This window comes from Bufo gargarizans, chromosome 10 (genome assembly GCF_014858855.1).
Source record: "Bufo gargarizans isolate SCDJY-AF-19 chromosome 10, ASM1485885v1, whole genome shotgun sequence".
Classification (NCBI taxonomy): Eukaryota; Metazoa; Chordata; class Amphibia; order Anura; family Bufonidae; genus Bufo; species Bufo gargarizans.
Window position 1 is genome coordinate 41,889,305 of NC_058089.1, and position 18,335 is coordinate 41,907,639.

The following is an 18,335-nucleotide window of genomic DNA, read 5'->3' on the forward strand; positions in this document are numbered from 1 at the left end:
CCAATACAGCCTCTGCTTATTTGGCTTCACAAGTATGAGTAGAAGCAAAATGCACACAGAACAGGCAAAAAAAAGCTAAACAAGAACAATTAAAGGATTAAGCAAATTACATAAGCTATGGCTTTACCATGGCAGCAGCTGGAATAAGAAATGAGTAACGAGATTTATAGCTGGGATGAGGTTAGAAAGTTAAAATGTTAACTCCAAACAAAAAGGCTGCTGCCAGCGAAGGTGTGCACCGCACGGCCTCAAATTTACAAACTCCTATAAATGCACAACACGCCAGCGCTGATGTTTATACAAATTTTTTTATTAAACATATATGCAAAAAGTACAGTACATAATAAAACTCAGAAGGGAATGCAGACAAGTGTGGATGAACAGTACCCCCTATGACCAGTGTGTATATCCATACAAATTGCCGCTGTCAATGTGATACAACAGGGACCCCCGCAAAACTGCTGCAGAGAATGATGATAAATCACATAAGAAAATCATGCTGGATGTATCAAAAATTCTAGCAGTCAGCATAGAAAATTATGTAAACCTACTCCAAATGGGAGTCACCACAGTGACAATATAGTCACATCCCAGATGGAATACCGCACTGGGAGGCTGAGGAGACACTGGAGCATAGAGGATATGCAGCACAGCAGGGGCACCGGTGATCACATAAACAGCTAAGGTATAAAAAAGTACATGGCAATGAAATGACCAACCTGGATAGGGGGAAAGACCCGACGACCGTTTCGCTCTCTGGCTTTTTCACAGGGCACACAGTGTGCATTCCCTTCTGAGTTTTATTATGTACTGTACTTTTTGCATATATGTTTAATAAAATATTTTGTATAAACATCACCGCTGGCGTGTTGTGCATTTATAGGAGTTTGTAAAGTTAAAATGTTACTGTGCTTTTGGGGTTTTGTGTTACTGTATTTATTACATATGGTAATAATATAGAGTTGAGCGGACACCTGGATGTTCGGGTTCGAGAAGTTCGGCCGAACTTCCCGAAAATGTTCGAGTTCGGGATCCGAACCCGATCCGAACTTCGTCCCGAACCCCATTGAAGTCAATGGGGACCCGAACTTTTCGGCACTAAAAAGGCTGTAAAACAGCCCAGGAAAGGGCTGGAGGGCTGCAAAAGGCAGCAACATGTAGGTAAATCCCCTGCAAACAAATTTGGATAGGGAAATGAATAAAAATAAAAATTAAATAAATAAAAATTAACCAAAATCAATTGGACAGAGGTCCCATAGCAGAGAATCTGGCTTCACGTCACCCACCACTGGAACAGTCCATTCTCAGATATTTAGGCCCCGGCACCCAGGCAGAGGAGAGAGGTCCCGTAACAGAGAATCTGGCTTCATGTCAGCAGAGAATCAGTCTGCATGTCATAGCAGAAAATCAGGCTTCACGTCAGCCACCACTGCAACAGTCCATTGTCATAAATTTAGGCCCAGCACCCAGGCAGAGGAGAGAGGTCCCGTAACAGACAATCTGGCTTCATGTCAGCAGAGAATCAGTCTTCATGTCATAGCAGAGAATCAGTCTTCATGTCACAGCAGAGAATCAGTCTTCATGTCACAGCAGAGAATCAGTCTTCATGTCATAGCAGAGAATCAGGCTTCACGTCACCCACCACTGTAAGAGTCCATTTTCATAAATTTAGGCCCAGCACCCAGGCAGAGGAGAGAGGTCCCGTAACAGACAATCTGGCTTCATGTCAGCAGACAATCAGTCTTCATATCATAGCAGAGAATCAGGCTTCACGTCACCCACCACTGTAAGAGTCCATTTTCATAAATTTAGGCCCAGCACCCAGGCAGAGGAGAGAGGTCCCGTAACAGACAATCTGGCTTCATGTCAGCAGAGAATTAGTCTGCAGGTCATAGCAGAGAATGAGGCTTCACGTCAGCCACCACTGCAACAGTCCATTGGCATATATTTAGGCCCAGCACCCAGGCAGAGGAGAGAGGTCCCGTAACAGAGGATCTGGCTTCATGTCAGCAGAGAATCAGTCTGCATGTCATAGCAGAAAATCAGGCTTCACGTCAGCCACCACTGCAACAGTCCATTGTCAGATATTTAGGCCCAGCACCCAGGCAGAGGAGAGAGGTCCCGTAACAGAGGATCTGGCTTCATGTCAGCAGAGAATCAGTCTGCATGTCATAGCAGAAAATCAGGCTTCACGTCACCCACCACTGGAACAGTCCATTTTCATAAATTTAGGCCCAGCACCCAGGCAGAGGAGAGAGGTCCCGTAACAGACAATCTGGCTTCATGTCAGCAGAGAATCAGTCTGCATGTCATAGCAGAAAATCAGGCTTCACGTCAGCCACCACTGCAACAGTCCATTGTCAGATATTTAGGCCCAGCACCCAGGCAGAGGAGAGAGGTCCCGTAACAGAGGATCTGGCTTCATGTCAGCAGAGAATCAGTCTGCATGTCATAGCAGAAAATCAGGCTTCACGTCACCCAGCACTGTAAGAGTCCATTTTCATAAATTTAGGCCCAGCACCCAGGCAGAGGAGAGAGGTCCCGTAACAGAGGATCTGGCTTCATGTCAGCAGAGAATTAGTCTGCATGTCATAGCAGAGAATGAGGCTTCACGTCAGCCACCACTGCAACAGTCCATTGGCATATATTTAGGCCCAGCACACAGGCAGAGGAGAGAGGTCCCGTAACAGAGGATCTGGCTTCATGTCAGCAGAGAATCAGTCTGCATGTCATAGCAGAAAATCAGGCTTCACGTCACCCAGCACTGTAAGAGTCCATTTTCATAAATTTAGGCCCAGCACCCAGGCAGAGGAGAGAGGTCCCATAACAGACAATCTGTCTTCATGTCAGCAGAGAATCAGTCTGCATGTCATAGCAGAAAATCAGGCTTCACGTCAGCCACCACTGCAACAGTCCATTGTCAGATATTTAGGCCCAGCACCCAGGCAGAGGAGAGAGGTCCCGTAACAGAGGATCTGGCTTCATGTCAGCAGAGAATCAGTCTGCATGTCATAGCAGAAAATTCCATGATTTTCCTATTTTATGACGTAAAGTCATGATTTTATTAAAGACACGGAGGCGAGTATTGCTATAACTTCCTTTACTGGTTACCATAGCAGCAAAGAATATGTCAATCAAAAAACAAAACCATAGTAACGGACTCCTCCCCACCATCCCAGCATATAATGACACCGCACTCTGGGATCATCCTCTTTCTTTGAACAGCCACTCCAACTGCAGAACTCTTTGGAAACTGGACAGCTCGAACCGCCGCCGACACAACTGAATAGCCGAACCAAACTCCTCAACAGAAGGAAAAACGGACTTTGACGGAGTAACGAAACCAACACCGCATTCCGAACCGGAACTGTAGAGAAGAAGAACTCTCAACCTGTAGGGTGAAACAAAACTGAGATAGAATCACAAGGTACTGGAATGACGCAACCAGCACAAAATGTCAAAACAGAAAAAACAGCACAGTAATCAAAGGCATAAACATAGCAATGGGCAAAAAATCCACATTAAAACAAACCCAACCAGGGTGGGAAGGGTGGGCAATACTCGCCTCCGTGTCTTTAATAAAATCATGACTTTACGTCATAAAATAGGAAAATCATGGAATTTTATCACAAGACACGGAGGCTCCTATTGCTAGTTTAAAGCTGAGACATGACCAAATCAAAAGCATGCGTCGCGGGACGAAAATAAAACTCACGAAAGGTGGAGACCCTGGACCAATCCGCTAAACGCATAACGTCCTCCAGACGGGCCCCCGAGACCGACATAGAGGTAGCGGAAGCACTACGGACAGAATGAGCCGTAAAGATATTGGTGTCAATACCCGCCAGGCCCAAAATCTCCTTAACCCAGCGCGACAGGGTCACACTGGAAACAGGAGCATAGGGCCTCCGAAAAGAGATAAATAGATTAGGGAAAGCAGAGTCACGAAGAGAAGCAGTACGAAATTCATACTCCTGCAAACATGCAACCGGACAAAGCTGCGGGGACTGCCTAAAGGCAGGATAAGAGACTGAACGGATGTTCGTCTTAGTACGCCTGGAAATGTTAAACAGAATGCCCTCTGGAGTAAATGACCGAGCATCGTAATCCAGCGCCCGGACATCAGAAACTCTCTTACAGGAGATAAGGCAGAACAGCGTAACTAACTTCGCCGATAACTGGCGAAGGGACAACTGGTCGTTAGACGACCAGGAGGACAAAAAATTCAAAACCAACCCCACATCCCAAGTCGCCGAGAAACGAGGTCTGGGAGGTCGAGACAGACGCGAGCCTTTTAACAAGCGACAAATGAGCGGATGCTGGCCCGCAGGACAACCCTCAAAACCCTCGTGCCTAGATGAAATCGCCGACCTGTACAGATTAATAGTATGATAGGCCTTACCGGAATCATACAAGGAGGACAGAAATGACAAAACCGAAACTACAGGAGCTCGAACGGGATCCAAACCGCGCTCTCCGCACCAACGAGCCCAAGCGTCCCAGGCGGCTCCATAAGCCCGTCTGGTTCCGGGAGCCCATGCGTTTTCCAGTAGGAAAACAGCTGTTTCCGAAACTCCAGACAGCGAGCCGGAACTCCTGAAATCCGGCAAGCGAGAAGGCGAAGTAAACCTGCTCGCACAAGGGGATGGGACTCCCCCATCGGGTCCCACAGCAGAAAGGGAAGATCCGGAAGGAGAAACGGGGGTGCTATCAACAGGTCCAAAACTAGGGGGAACCAAGGCTGAGATCGCCAGAGAGGTAGGACCAAGACCAACTCCGCCGCTTGGCGCTGGACCTGAAGGAGAACCCAAGGGATCAAAGCAAACGGAGGGAAAGCGTACATCAACGCTCCCCCCCCCCCCCACTGTTGCAGGAAAGCGTCCACCGCCTCCGCCAGAGGATCCGGTCGCCAACTGAAGAATCTGGGTATCTGTGCGTTCAGACGAGTCGCGAATAAATCTACCAAAGGAGGACCCCATCGAGATGACAAGGCTTGGAATACCTCCTCGGCTAACTTCCAATCGCTGGAATCCGTAAAGTAACGTGAATTCCAGTCCGCCAACACATTGCGGAGACCGGGGAGATGCTCCGCTATCACTACGATACCCCTGGTGAGACAGAACTCCCAAAAGTCCTGCGCCAGGTAGGTCAGAACCGAAGAACGTGTTCCGCCCATCCCGTTGACGTATCGGACCGCGGAAACATTGTCCATCCGGAGTCTGATACAGGTCGTGACCGTGCCATTGGCGAAACTGCGAATCGCCAAAGACCCTGCCAGCAACTCCAGACCGTTGATATGGAGGCGAGACTCCTCGGCAGACCAGGGGCCTCCGGTGGACACCCCATTGCAATGCGCTCCCCATCCGCACAAGCTGGCGTCCGATTCTATGATTAAGTCTGGCAGCGGACCGAACAGGGCTTTGCCATTCCAGACCGACAGGTTCTGGATCCACCACCGCAGTTCGTCCCTCGTCTCGGGGTCCAGCTTGACCATATCCGAGTATGTGGCCCCTGTCCGGAGATGGGCAATCTTGAGCCTCTGGAGAGCCCGGTAGTGCAAGGGGGCCGGGAATATGGCCTGGATGGAAGAGGCCAGGAGACCTATCAGGCGCGCCAAGTGTCGAAGCGACAACTGTGGCAGAAGGAGCGCATGTCGCAATTCCTTGCGAATTGATCGGACCTTGGACAGAGGGAGATGAAGCGTCAGGGAAGACGAGTCTATTCTGAAACCCAGGAACTCCATCGACATTGATGGTGTGAGGCAAGACTTCTCCTGGTTTACGATAAAACCTAACCCTGAAAGGAGACTGGTGGTCATAGACAGGTGCTTGTGGAGAAGGGACGGTGTCCGTGCCATGATAAGAATATCGTCGAGATAAATTGTCATGCGCACCCCTCTGCTGCGGAGCCAAGATACCACAGGCTTCATCACCTTGGTGAAACACCAAGGGGCGGACGAGAGGCCGAACGGTAGACAAGTGAAACGCCACAGTTGGTCCCCCCAGCGAAAACAAAGCAGGTCTCTGGATGCGGGAGCCACCGGGACCGTGAGATATGCATCCTTGAGGTCGAGTTTGACCATCCAATCGCCCGGAAGGAGCATATCCCTCAAAAGATGGATGCCCTCCATCTTGAAATGGCGATACTGTACCAGAGAGTTGAGGGATTTCAAATTGATAACAGGGCGCATTTGACCGCCTTTTTTCTGCACTAGGAACATGTTGCTGATCACCCCGGTGGTGTGAGGGGTGGTGCGTTCTATAGCTTGCTTGTGGACTAGCTCCCACAGTTCCTTGTGCAAGTGCTGCCGCAGCAGATCGTTCAATGGAAAGGGGTGGGGGGCGGGTAGAAGACCCGGGGGGCTACCAAGTCTATTGTGAAGCCTCTTATGGTGTCCAGCACCCACCGGTCCGAGGTGATCTCGGACCAGGCATTGAAAAAGAAACGGAGTCTGCCCCCGACACAATCTGTTGAAGAACACAGCGGTAGAACGTGGTGAGTACTTACCAACTGGTCGTCGATAGGAGGGAGCTCCACGGAAATTCCTGGATCGTCCCGAAGCGCCCCGGGAGGGGAAGAAGGAAGGCTGGTGCCTGGGGTCCTGGAGCGAGGATCTATAGTTGAAGGAGCCTCTTCCCGTGCCTCGGGAATCGAAATCGGACCGGCCGGACAGACGGCCCCTAGAGCTGCCGGCCCTACTGGAGAAACGGTTGTTAAACACTCTCCTCATGGATGTCTGGGCTTTGTCTAGAGCCGTGAAAGCCCCGACATAACGGCCCAATTCCTTTATAAAGGAGTCTCCAAACAGAAGACCTTGGGCATCCTTGCCCGCTTCAGATAACGCAAGGTTGGAGAGTTTCGGCTCCACCTTCATCAAGATGGCCTTCCGCCTTTCTATGGCCAATGAGGTATTCACATTGCCCGTAATGCAGATGGCCCGCTGGACCCAACCTCCTAACTCAATGGGGTCAACAGAAGTGCCCTCAGCCTTGGCGGACTCCGCCATGTCAAAGATCCTGGCCAGAGGACCTGTGATATCCAGGAGTTTATCCTGAACGGCCCGCAGGGCCGAATCTAGCACCTTTTTAGGATTAAACCTAGTCTTGGTCAGGAACTGGACCATCTTAGGATCTACGGTCGGTGTGTCGCACACCTTATTGGGGATAAGGGGGCGAGGGCATTCCGCACACAATTTGTTGCGGGACTCTTTACTTAAAGGAGCGCGGATCTTCGCCTCCAAATAATGTGCCACATGAGTGGCAGGCAGCCATTCTGCGGAGCGAGGATGATGGAGCTCCTCAGGATTAAAAAGAGGGGTACCTAGGGAATCCACCAGGGGGGCGCCAGGGGTAGACTGCCCCTCTTGGCCAGCAATCGCGGGTGCGTGCTGTACGGGACCAGGTAATAAATCTAGAGGGTCTACCTCTACGCCCTCAAGCTCTTCCATAGAGTCATAGTGAGACTCATATCGTGCCTCCTCAATCGATTCCTTATCTGAATCAGACATTGGCTCAGGTAATGTCCTGGCCGATTTCCAAGCGCGAGAGTGTTCTGCCTGTCGCGTGCAGGCTCTTTTTCGCGGGACAACCGCGTGGTCATGTGATGGTACACCATCGTTCACAGAGGTTCTGGAGGCAGATGGCTTGTTAGGGTCCGTCGCTGGGTCCTTAGTGGACGAAGCGGGCTAAGCGCATAGGGCCTGGGAGATCGACTGCGAAAGGGCTGAGGACATAAAGCCCATAGCAGCCATGATCGCGTTTGAAATGGACTGCTGTAGTGCAGCGTTCTGCACCTCCTGTGAGGGATCATCCATGCGGTTAGGCACCGTGGAGGCAGTAGGAGGGGTAGTGGGGACACCCTGCCTAGGGGTAGAAGAGGTGCTACGGCGAGACATGGTAGTGATGGCAGGAGTAATTCACCCCAGACCACCAAGGAAAACTGACCTAGAGAAAGAAAGAAAGGAGACAGTATAAGGGCCTGAAGGAATAAAGTAAGCGACGGGGGTCGCAGGTATAATACTCACTGAAATAGCCGTGCAGGAACACTCAGAGGGAAGCGTGGGGACTGGCGCGAAGCTCCGCTGCAAGACGCCGCTTCCTGCTGCAGACAAAACCTCGCAGAGAGCGGCCGAAATCTCGCGCGATCGCACGGGCGAAAAACCGGGATGCGCAAGGTGGCGGCTGAAATCTCGCGCGATCGCACGGGCGAAAAACCGGGATGCGCAATATGGCGGCCGAAGTCTCGTAGATCGCGAGACCTCGGCCGGAGCGAGATACATGGAGGCCTAAGATGGCGGCCGAAATCTCGTGAATCGCGAGACTTCAGCCGGACAGGCAGGGGCAAGCCCGGGAACCCGAATAGCCGCACGGTAAGCCCAGAGAGGGAACCGAACTACAGAAATGACGTATAAGGGGATCGATAGAAGGAAAAAGGGGGAAAATGGAAAGCAACAGTTCAGACAAGGAAAATATCTAAATAAAGACGACCGCAACAATAAAGTCAGGGGGAACAGAACCAGGAGACAACCTGGCTAAAATAAAGCGCAATCAACGCCCATAAGACATAAAATAGCATACATTAGAAGACATCATATAGAATACTTATCTGCCATGGCAAGCAGCAAAGAAAGAGGATGATCCCAGAGTGCGGTGTCATTATATGCTGGGATGGTGGGGAGGAGTCCGTTACTATGGTTTTGTTTTTTGATTGACATATTCTTTGCTGCTATGGTAACCAGTAAAGGAAGTTATAGCAATAGGAGCCTCCGTGTCTTGTGATAAAATCAGGCTTCACGTCACCCAACACTGTAAGAGTCCATTTTCATAAATTTAGGCCCAGCACCCAGGCAGAGGAGAGAGGTCCCGTAACAGAGGATCTGGCTTCATGTCAGCAGAGAATTAGTCTGCATGTCATAGCAGAGAATGAGGCTTCACGTCACCCACCACTGTAAGAGTCCATTGGCATATATTTAGGCCCAGCACACAGGCAGAGGAGAGAGGTCCCGTAACAGAGGATCTGGCTTCATGTCAGCAGAGAATCAGTCTGCATGTCATAGCAGAAAATCAGGCTTCACGTCACCCAGCACTGTAAGAGTCCATTTTCATAAATTTAGGCCCAGCACCCAGGCAGAGGAGAGAGGTCCCGTAACAGACAATCTGGCTTCATGTCAGCAGAGAATCAGTCTGCATGTCATAGCAGAAAATCAGGCTTCACGTCACCCAGCACTGTAAGAGTCCATTTTCATAAATTTAGGCCCAGCACCCAGGCAGAGGAGAGAGGTCCCGTAACAGACAATCTGGCTTCATGTCAGCAGAGAATCAGTCTGCATGTCATAGCAGAAAATCAGGCTTCACGTCAGCCACCACTGCAACAGTCCATTGTCAGATATTTAGGCCTAGCACCCAGGCAGAGGAGAGAGGTCCCGTAACAGAGGATCTGGCTTCATGTCAGCAGAGAATCAGTCTGCATGTCATAGCAGAAAATCAGGCTTCACGTCACCCAGCACTGTAAGAGTCCATTTTCATAAATTTAGGCCCAGCACCCAGGCAGAGGAGAGAGGTCCCGTAACAGAGGATCTGGCTTCATGTCAGCAGAGAATCAGTCTGCATGTCATAGCAGAAAATCTGGCTTCACGTCAGCCACCACTGCAACAGTCCATTGTCAGATATTTAGGCCCAGCACCCAGGCAGTGGAGAGAGGTCCCGTAACAGAGGATCTGGCTTCATGTCAGCAGAGAATTAGTCTGCATGTCATAGCAGAGAATCAGGCTTCACGTCACCCAACATTGGAACAGTCCATTGGCATATATTTAGGCCCCGGCACCCAGACAGAGGAGAGGTTCATTCAACTTTGGGTAGCCTCGCAATATAATGTTAAAATGAAAATAAAAATAGGATTGAATGAGGAAGTGCCCTGGAGTCCAATAATATATGGTTAAGGGGAGGTAGTTAATGTCTAATCTGGACAAGGGACGGACAGGTCCTGTGGGATCCATGCCTGGTTCATTTTTATGAACGTCAGCTTGTCCACATTGGCTGTAGACAGGCGGCTGCGTTTGTCTGTAATGACGCCCCCTGCCGTGCTGAATACACGTTCAGACAAAACGCTGGCCGCCGGACAGGCCAGCACCTCCAAGGCATAAAAGGCTAGCTCTGGCCACGTGGACAATTTAGAGACCCAGAAGTTGAATGGGACCGAACCATCAGTCAGTACGTGGAGGGGTGTGCACACGTACTGTTCCACCATGTTAGTGAAATGTTGCCTCCTGCTAACACGTTGCGTATCAGGTGGTGGTGCAGTTAGCTGTGGCGTGTTGACAAAAGTTTTCCACATCTCTGCCATGCTAACCCTGCCCTCAAAGGAGCTGGCCGTGACACAGCTGCCTTGGCGACCTCTTGCTCCTCCTCTGCCTTGGCCTTGGGCTTCCACTTGTTCCCCTGTGACATTTGGGAATGCTCTCAGTAGCGCGTCTACCAACGTGCGCTTGTACTCGCGCATCTTCCTATCACGCTCCAGTGCAGGAAGTAAGGTGGGCACATTGTCTTTGTAGCGTGGATCCAGCAGGGTGGCAACCCAGTAGTCCGCACAGGTTAAAATGTGGGCAACTCTGCTGTCGTTGCGCAGGCACTGCAGCATGTAGTCGCTCATTTGTGCCAGGCTGCCCAGGGGTAAGGACAAGCTGTCCTCTGTGGGAGGCGTATCGTCATCGTCCTGCCTTTCCCCCCAGCCACGCACCAGTGATGGACCCAAGCTGCGTTGGGTGCCACCCCGCTGTGACCATGCTTCATCCTCATCCTCCTCCACCTCCTCCTCATCCTCGTCCTCCTCGTCCTCCAGTAGTGGGCCCTGGCTGGCCACATTTGTACCTGGCCTCTGCTGTTGCCAAAAACCTCCCTCTGAGTCACTTCGAAGAGACTGGCCTGAAAGTGTTAAAAATGACCCCTCTTCCTCCTCCTCCTCCTCCTCCTCCTCCTGGGCCACCTCCTCTTCCATCATCGCCCTAAGTGTTTTCTCAAGGAGACATAGAAGTGGTATTGTAACGCTGATAACGGCGTCATCGCCACTGGCCATGTTGGTGGAGTACTTCGAAACAGCGCAACAGGGCACACAGGTCTCGCATGGAGGCCCAGTCATTGGTGGTGAAGTGGTGCTGTTCTGTAGTGCGACTGACCCGTGCGTGCTGCAGCTGAAACTCCACTATGGCCTGCTGCTGCTCGCACAGTCTGTCCAGCATGTGCAAGGTGGAGTTCCACCTGGTGGGCACGTCGCATATGAGGCGGTGAGCGGGAAGGCTGAAGTTACGCTGTAGCGCAGACAGGCGAGCAGCAGCAGGATGTGAACGCCGGAAGCGCGAACAGACGGCCCGCACTTTATGCAGCAGCTCTGACATGTCGGGGTAGTTGTGAATGAACTTCTGCACCACCAAATTCAGCACATGCGCCAAGCAAGGGATGTGAGTCAAATTGGCTAGTCCCAGAGCTGCAACGAGATTTCGCCCATTATCACACACCACCAGGCCGGGCTTGAGGCTCACCGGCAGCAACCACTCGTCGGTCTGTTGTTCTATACCCCACCACAACTCCTGTGCGGTGTGGGGCCTGTCCCCCAAACATATGAGTTTCAGAATGGCCTGCTGACGTTTACCCCGGGCTGTGCTGAAGTTGGTGGTGAAGGTGTGTGGCTGACTGGATGAGCACGTGGAAGAAGAGTAGGAGGAAGCCGAGAAGGAGGAGGTGGCAACAGGAGGCAAAGAATGTTGCCCTGCGATCCTTGGCGGCGGAAGGACGTGCGCTAAACAGCTCTCCGCCTGGGGCCCAGCTGCCACTACATTTGTAGTGTACGGGAGAGTAATACCCCGTCACTACAGAAGGGTCACTTGGGTATTGTCGTTCCCCCTGTATTTATGGGGAGGTTGGTATAAAATATCTTGTTAATGTCATGCTATGTACTTCCTGTTACTGTGAAATGTGCATGTGCAGGCCGGCTAGGGTGTCATTCCAGCTCTGAGTCACTAGAGGGAGCTAGGGAACCCTAGTTTATATAAGGCCCAGTCAGGAAGTAGTAGCAAGTCAGACAGTGGGAAGAGGAGTCTGTGCGCTTTCTGCAGAAGACTGGGTGGGAGATAATGTGAACGTGCTGGATCCACTGTCGGCCACCCAATTGACTAATGCCTGTACCTGCTCAGGCCTTACCATCCTTAGAACGGCATTTGGCCCCACCATATATCGCTGTAAATTCTGGCGGCTACTGGGACCTGAGGTAGTTGGTACACTAGGACGTGTGGATGTGGCAGAACGGCCACGTCCTCTCCCAGCACCAGAGGGTCCACTAACACCACCACGACCATGTCCACGTCCGCGTCCCTTACTAGATGTTTTCCTCATTGTTATGGTTCACCACAACAACAAAAATATTATTTGGCCCAATGTATTGTATTCAAATTCAGCTGAATATAAATTTGAGGCCTAGTATTTAGGCGCTGGGTGACCGGTATGGATTTAGTGACAGAATTAGACTTGGAAATGCACAGTAGCGTGTGTGTGAAGTTATTCTGAATGACCCTATGTGCACCTTGAATATTATATACCCTTTTAGGGATAGATTTCAAATAGCTCTGATATAGCAGAAACCACTAAATTATGAAATTGCTAAATTTGGAATTGTATTTCAACCCAGAACAAAAAATGTGCTTTAACGGACACTAAATAACTTGCCCAGCCACAACAGTACAGCGGTAACGACAGATTTAGCGGGATATAAATTTGAGGCCTAGTATTTAGGCGCTGGGTGACCGGTATGGATTTAGTGACAGAATTAGACTGGGATATGGCCAAAAAATAACCACACTATTGCTGGTTAAATGCACTTGGTGTGACAGCTTGACCAACCACACTACTGAGGGTTAAATGCACTTGGTGACGGGCGCAGCTTGCCCCTGATTTAGTATATGGCCAAAAAATGAACAGACTATTGCTGGTTAAATGCACTTGGTGTGACAGCTTCACCCTGATGTAGGCTTTAGCCAAAAAACAACCACACCATTGAGGGTTAAATGCACTTGGTCGCAGCTTGTGCTGGCGCACCACAAGACACAAAATGGCCGCCGATCACCCCAGAAAAATGTGACTGACAAACGGTCTGGGCAGCCTAAAAACAGTGAGCAATTGAATTTCAGCAGCTCAATGATGCACAGCTGCAGATCGATCGATTAATCAAGTCCTTTGGAGGAGTTAATCTGCCTAATCTCGCCCTACTGTCGCAGCCGCAACCTCTCCCTACGCTAATCAGAGCAGAGTGACGGGCGGCGCTATGTGACTCCAGCTTAAATAGAGGCTGGGTCACATGGTGCTCTGGCCAATCACAGCCATGCCAATAGTAGGCATGGCTGTGACGGCCTCTTGGGGCAAGTAGTATGACGCTTGTTGATTGGCTGCTTTGCAGCCTTTCAAAAAGCGCCAAGAAAGCGTCACAAAAGCGCCAAGAAAGCGACGAACACCGAACCCGAACCCGGACTTTTACGAAAATGTCCGGGTTCGGGTCTGTGTCACGGACACCCCAAAATTCGGTACGAACCCGAACTATACAGTTCGAGTTCGCTCATCCCTAGTCATATACAATCAAATACACATGCCATGCACTTGGTTTCTTAGCATAATTTATGAACAGCTTTATTGAGGTACTTTGCATACATTTTGATGAAAATACATAGATCCGATCACCATATCACAATGGCCTCTTTTGAGGGGGGTCCTACTCTTATTTAGTGCAGCACCCACAGGCGGCAAGGGGCAGTAGTCCAACAGCACCCCTACTATGAAGTCAAGCCACATTGGCACTGTGCCCACCAAACCACAGCAGTAACAGCCACCATGCCGTGCTGTTACAAAAGCTCATCTCTCCATATGGTCTCAGAGACATGAACTGAAACAGAGCAGGAAGTTATTAACCTTAAAGGGGTTATCCCATCATAATGATCACTGTTAAATCTGTTAATGATTTGACAGTGATCATTTTTGTAAATATATTTGATTAATAAATTCCCACCATTTAGGATAAAATTCATCCCCATTTACCTCATTGTTGTCATTTGATCTCCCCTGGTTACGGCCAAAGCTCTTCTCCAGAATCCCGGTGGGCGCGCTTGCGCAGAAGACTACTTATTTTCTCCTGGCCGGGCCGCTCGCTGTCCTAAACGTACACGCTGCCGCGCATGCGCAATGGTGACTTTTTCCTGCCCAGAATAGTACAGAGCCGCGAACGCCGGATCTGTACTATACTGGCCAGGAATAAGTCACCATGGCGCATGCGCGGCGGCGTGCGCGTTCAGTCCAGCACGGCCCGGCCGGGAGAAGACTTCAATCAAGATGAAGCCCGCCCCCAGCCAGGATCCAGGTAGTGAATGGCGCGCTGGCAGCAGGTAAGTATGAAAAGGCGAAGTGGGAATACCCCTTTAATGCAGTTTCCTGCTAATTAAAAACAGCTGGGTCGAATGGGAAGAGAGCTGATACCAGGGAAATCCAAAAATCGGAAGGAGACAGAATGCAATTAGCTCGATATTGTATAAGGTTTAAGGTACTTTCACTCTAGCGTTTTTTTCCGGTATTGAGTTCCGTCACAGGGGCTCAATACCGGAAAAAACTATCCTAATGCATTCTGAATGGAGAGCATTCCGTTCAGTATGCATCAGGATGCATCAGTTCAGTCCCTCTCATGTTTTTTTGGCCGGAGAAAATACCGCAGCATGCTGTAGTTTTCTCTCCGGCCAAAAATCCAGAACACTTTCCATTGAAATGCATTAATGCCGGATCCGGCCCCAAGTGTTCTGGCAAAACGGATCCTTTCTTCCGGTCCGCACATGAGCAGACCTTTACATCTGTGAAAAAAATAAATACCGGATCCGTTTTTCCAGATAACATCAGAGAGCCGGATTCGGTATTTCAATGCATTTCTCAGACGGATCCGCATCCGGATCCGTCTGACAAATGCCATCCGTTTGCTTCCGCATTTCCGGAATCCTCTGCTGCAAGTGTGAAAGTAGCCTAATACCTACTGGGGCACATTTTTTTGTGTTTGTGTCTATTTTTGGTTAATAAAATGCTGTTTTAGGCCTCTCGCACACTGCTGTTGCTCGGCCGTTCCGTGCATTGGGGACCACAATTTGCGGTCCCCAATGCACAGGCACTATCCGTGCAGCTGCCGCAAAGGATCCATACCCACTCAACTTGAACAGGGTCATGATCCGTCCACACCGCAAAAAAATAGAACATGTTCTATTTGTTTGCAGTGCGGAGGCACGGACAGAAACCCCATGGTAGTAACCCATAGTGCTTACATGGGGTTCCGCACCACACCTTCTGGATTGCGCAACCATTCAAGTGAATGGGTCCGCAACCGTGATGTGGTGAGAACACGGCCGATGCCCGCATATTGTGGACGCGCTGTTTGCGGGCCACAATACAGGCGCGGACGGGCAACGACAGTTCATTTACTATTGAAAGTGCACCTGCTTTGGAGGCATTTCCACCTTGTTTAACAATTTAGAAGTTTTAGGCCTCTTTTAGACGAGCGTTGCGGGAAAAGGTGCGGGTGCGTTGCGGGAACATGCGTGATTTTTCCGCGCGAGTGCAAAACATTGTAATGCGTTTTGCACGCGCGTGAGAAAAATCGGCGTGTTTGGTACCCAAACCCGGACTTCTTCACAGAAGTTCGGGCTTGGGATCGGTGTTCTGTAGATTGTATTATTTTCCCTTATAACATGGTTATAAGGGAAAATAATTGCATTCTGAATACAGAATGCATAGTACAATAGCGCTGAAGGGGTTAAAAAATTAAAAAAAAAATGTAACTCACCATAATCCACTTGCTCGCGCAACCCGGCATCTCTTCTGTGCTGTGTGCAGGAAAAGGACCTGTGGTGACGTCACTCCGGTCATCACATGATCTTTTACCATGGTGATGGATCATGTGATGACCGGAGTGATGTCACCACAGGTCCTTTTCCTGCACACAGTACAGAAGACAAATAGAAGAGAAGCCGGCTGCGCGAGCAAGTGGATTAAGGTGAGTTACATTTTTTTTAAAAAAAATGTAACCCCTCCAGCGCTATTGTACTATGCATTCTGTATTCAGAATGCTATTATTTACCCTAATAACCATGTTATAAGGGAAAATAATAATGATCGGGTCTCCATTCCGATCGTCTCCTAGCAACCGTGCGTGAAAATTGCACCGCATCTTCACTTGCTTGCGAATGCTTGCGATTTTCGCGCAGCCCCATTCACTTCTATGGGGCCTGCTTTGCGTGGAAAACGCACAATTTAGAGCATGCTGCGATTTTCACGCAATGCACAAGTGATGCGTGAAAATCACCGCTCATGTGCACAGCCCCATAGAAATGAATGGGTCCTGATTCAGTGCTGGTGCAATGCGTTCAACTCACAAATCGCATCCGTGCGGAATACTCACCTGTGTGAAAGCTGCCTTAGACTAAGGCTAGGGCTACACGACAAGATGTGTCACGCGACAATTTTTATAATGATAGTCTATGGCAGTGATGGTGAACCTTTTTAGAGACCGAGTGCCAAACTTCAACCAAAAACCCACTTATTTATTGCAAAGTGCCAACATGGCAATTTACCCTGAATACTACAGTCCAATATAGTACATCTTCTATGTACTTTATCATTTGGCTATAATAACCTGCCTACATTTAGTGAGCTGCTTGTGCTGTACATAGTGCGCCCTGCTCTGATGAATGGCAGGTAAAGTCTAAGGCATATTGGTATGCCTTAGACTTTTTCCAGGGTGCGGGTGCTCACAGACAGGGCTCTGAGTGCCGCTTCTGGCACCAGTGCCATAGGTTCGCCACCACTGGTCTATGGTGTCGCACTTACTGCGATACAACAGTAGCAAAAAATCCATCCAAGATTGATTTTTCTGCGACTGTCGCATTGCAGCATGTCGCACGTTGCAGTGCAACACCATAGACTATCATTATAAAAATTGTTGCGCAACACATGTTGCAGTGTAGTTGTGCCCTATGTGTCACGAGTTCTCTGATTTTTATGAGCTATTTTCAATCCATTTACCGTATTTAGGTGCGCTTATTTTACGACTAAAATCTGCACTAAAACAGTCAAATTTTTTCTCGACTTAAGAGCAGGCTAACTTTTTGTTCGTCAATTTTGAGTGGTGAAGTGCAACTGTTTTTGCACTATTTTTATGCTTTCAGGTAGACGTGCGACTTTTCAGACACATTTGCACCTTTACTTAGTTGCCAGCCTGAGAATCTTTTAAGAGAGACTATGGCAAGAAAGTGTAACCAGAGGGCCATTGCTTGCAACATATGCACAGACATCTGGGGAGAATTTGCGCTGTGTACAAACTGTTATTGGATGTACCACAATTCCTATTTTGCAGTTCAGTAAAGATGACATTTGTTATGTTGAGCCTGGCCTGGTTACTGACTCCTACCATACCATACACTGGCCATTGCACCAGTGGCATAGCGTGGGTTAAATATCCAGCAAATTGAGATAAAGATTATAGTGATGGGTTAAGTATTCAAAATTTAGTCAAGTCCAGCTAAAGCCTAACCCTAGCAAAAATATAAATGATTAAAGTTTAATATTACTTATGACAAACACAATGTCCACATAATGTCCAGGCCCACACCGGACCACCCAGATAACCAAGCTTTTTTTTTGGGGGGGGATTGTTGAAGATAGCCCTAGGCTAAGATCCCTAATACTCGGCCCTGAGCCCAGGGGCGACTCCTGATGGTGGAGGCCCCCTGTCCTCGAACCTAACTGGACACTCCTGATGTGCCCTAACGAGTGAGGTGGTTGAGAGTCAGGGTCGAATGTGGCGGGCCGGTATGGGCGTGGACAAGGAGGATCAATAACACGCAATGCACGGCGTATACAGCCCTGTTGATGCAGAGGACCAACAGGTACACGATGCAATAAACTAAACTACAATTACATAAAAACACCGAATGAAGGATAGTCAATCATGTCACAGATCAAGTCTGTGTAAAGCCCCGACGCGTTTCCCCCACGGTGTGGGATCATCAGGGGGTGGATACATATAAGATAAATCACCAATAAGGATAATAAAGCAAAAACCATGTCAGACGGGTGGAGACCCAAACAATGTTGGCATCCCTATCAAATAGCCGTCTAGCAGGCGGTGTCACATGACATATAAAGTTAAAAACGAAAGGGAATTGGACCAGATAGTATTTCCGGGAGGTCTAGAGGGATAAATACAAGATCGGGCATCTTGATATAACGGGCATGTGCAACTCACAAACAGCCATCAACCGTGGATATCTG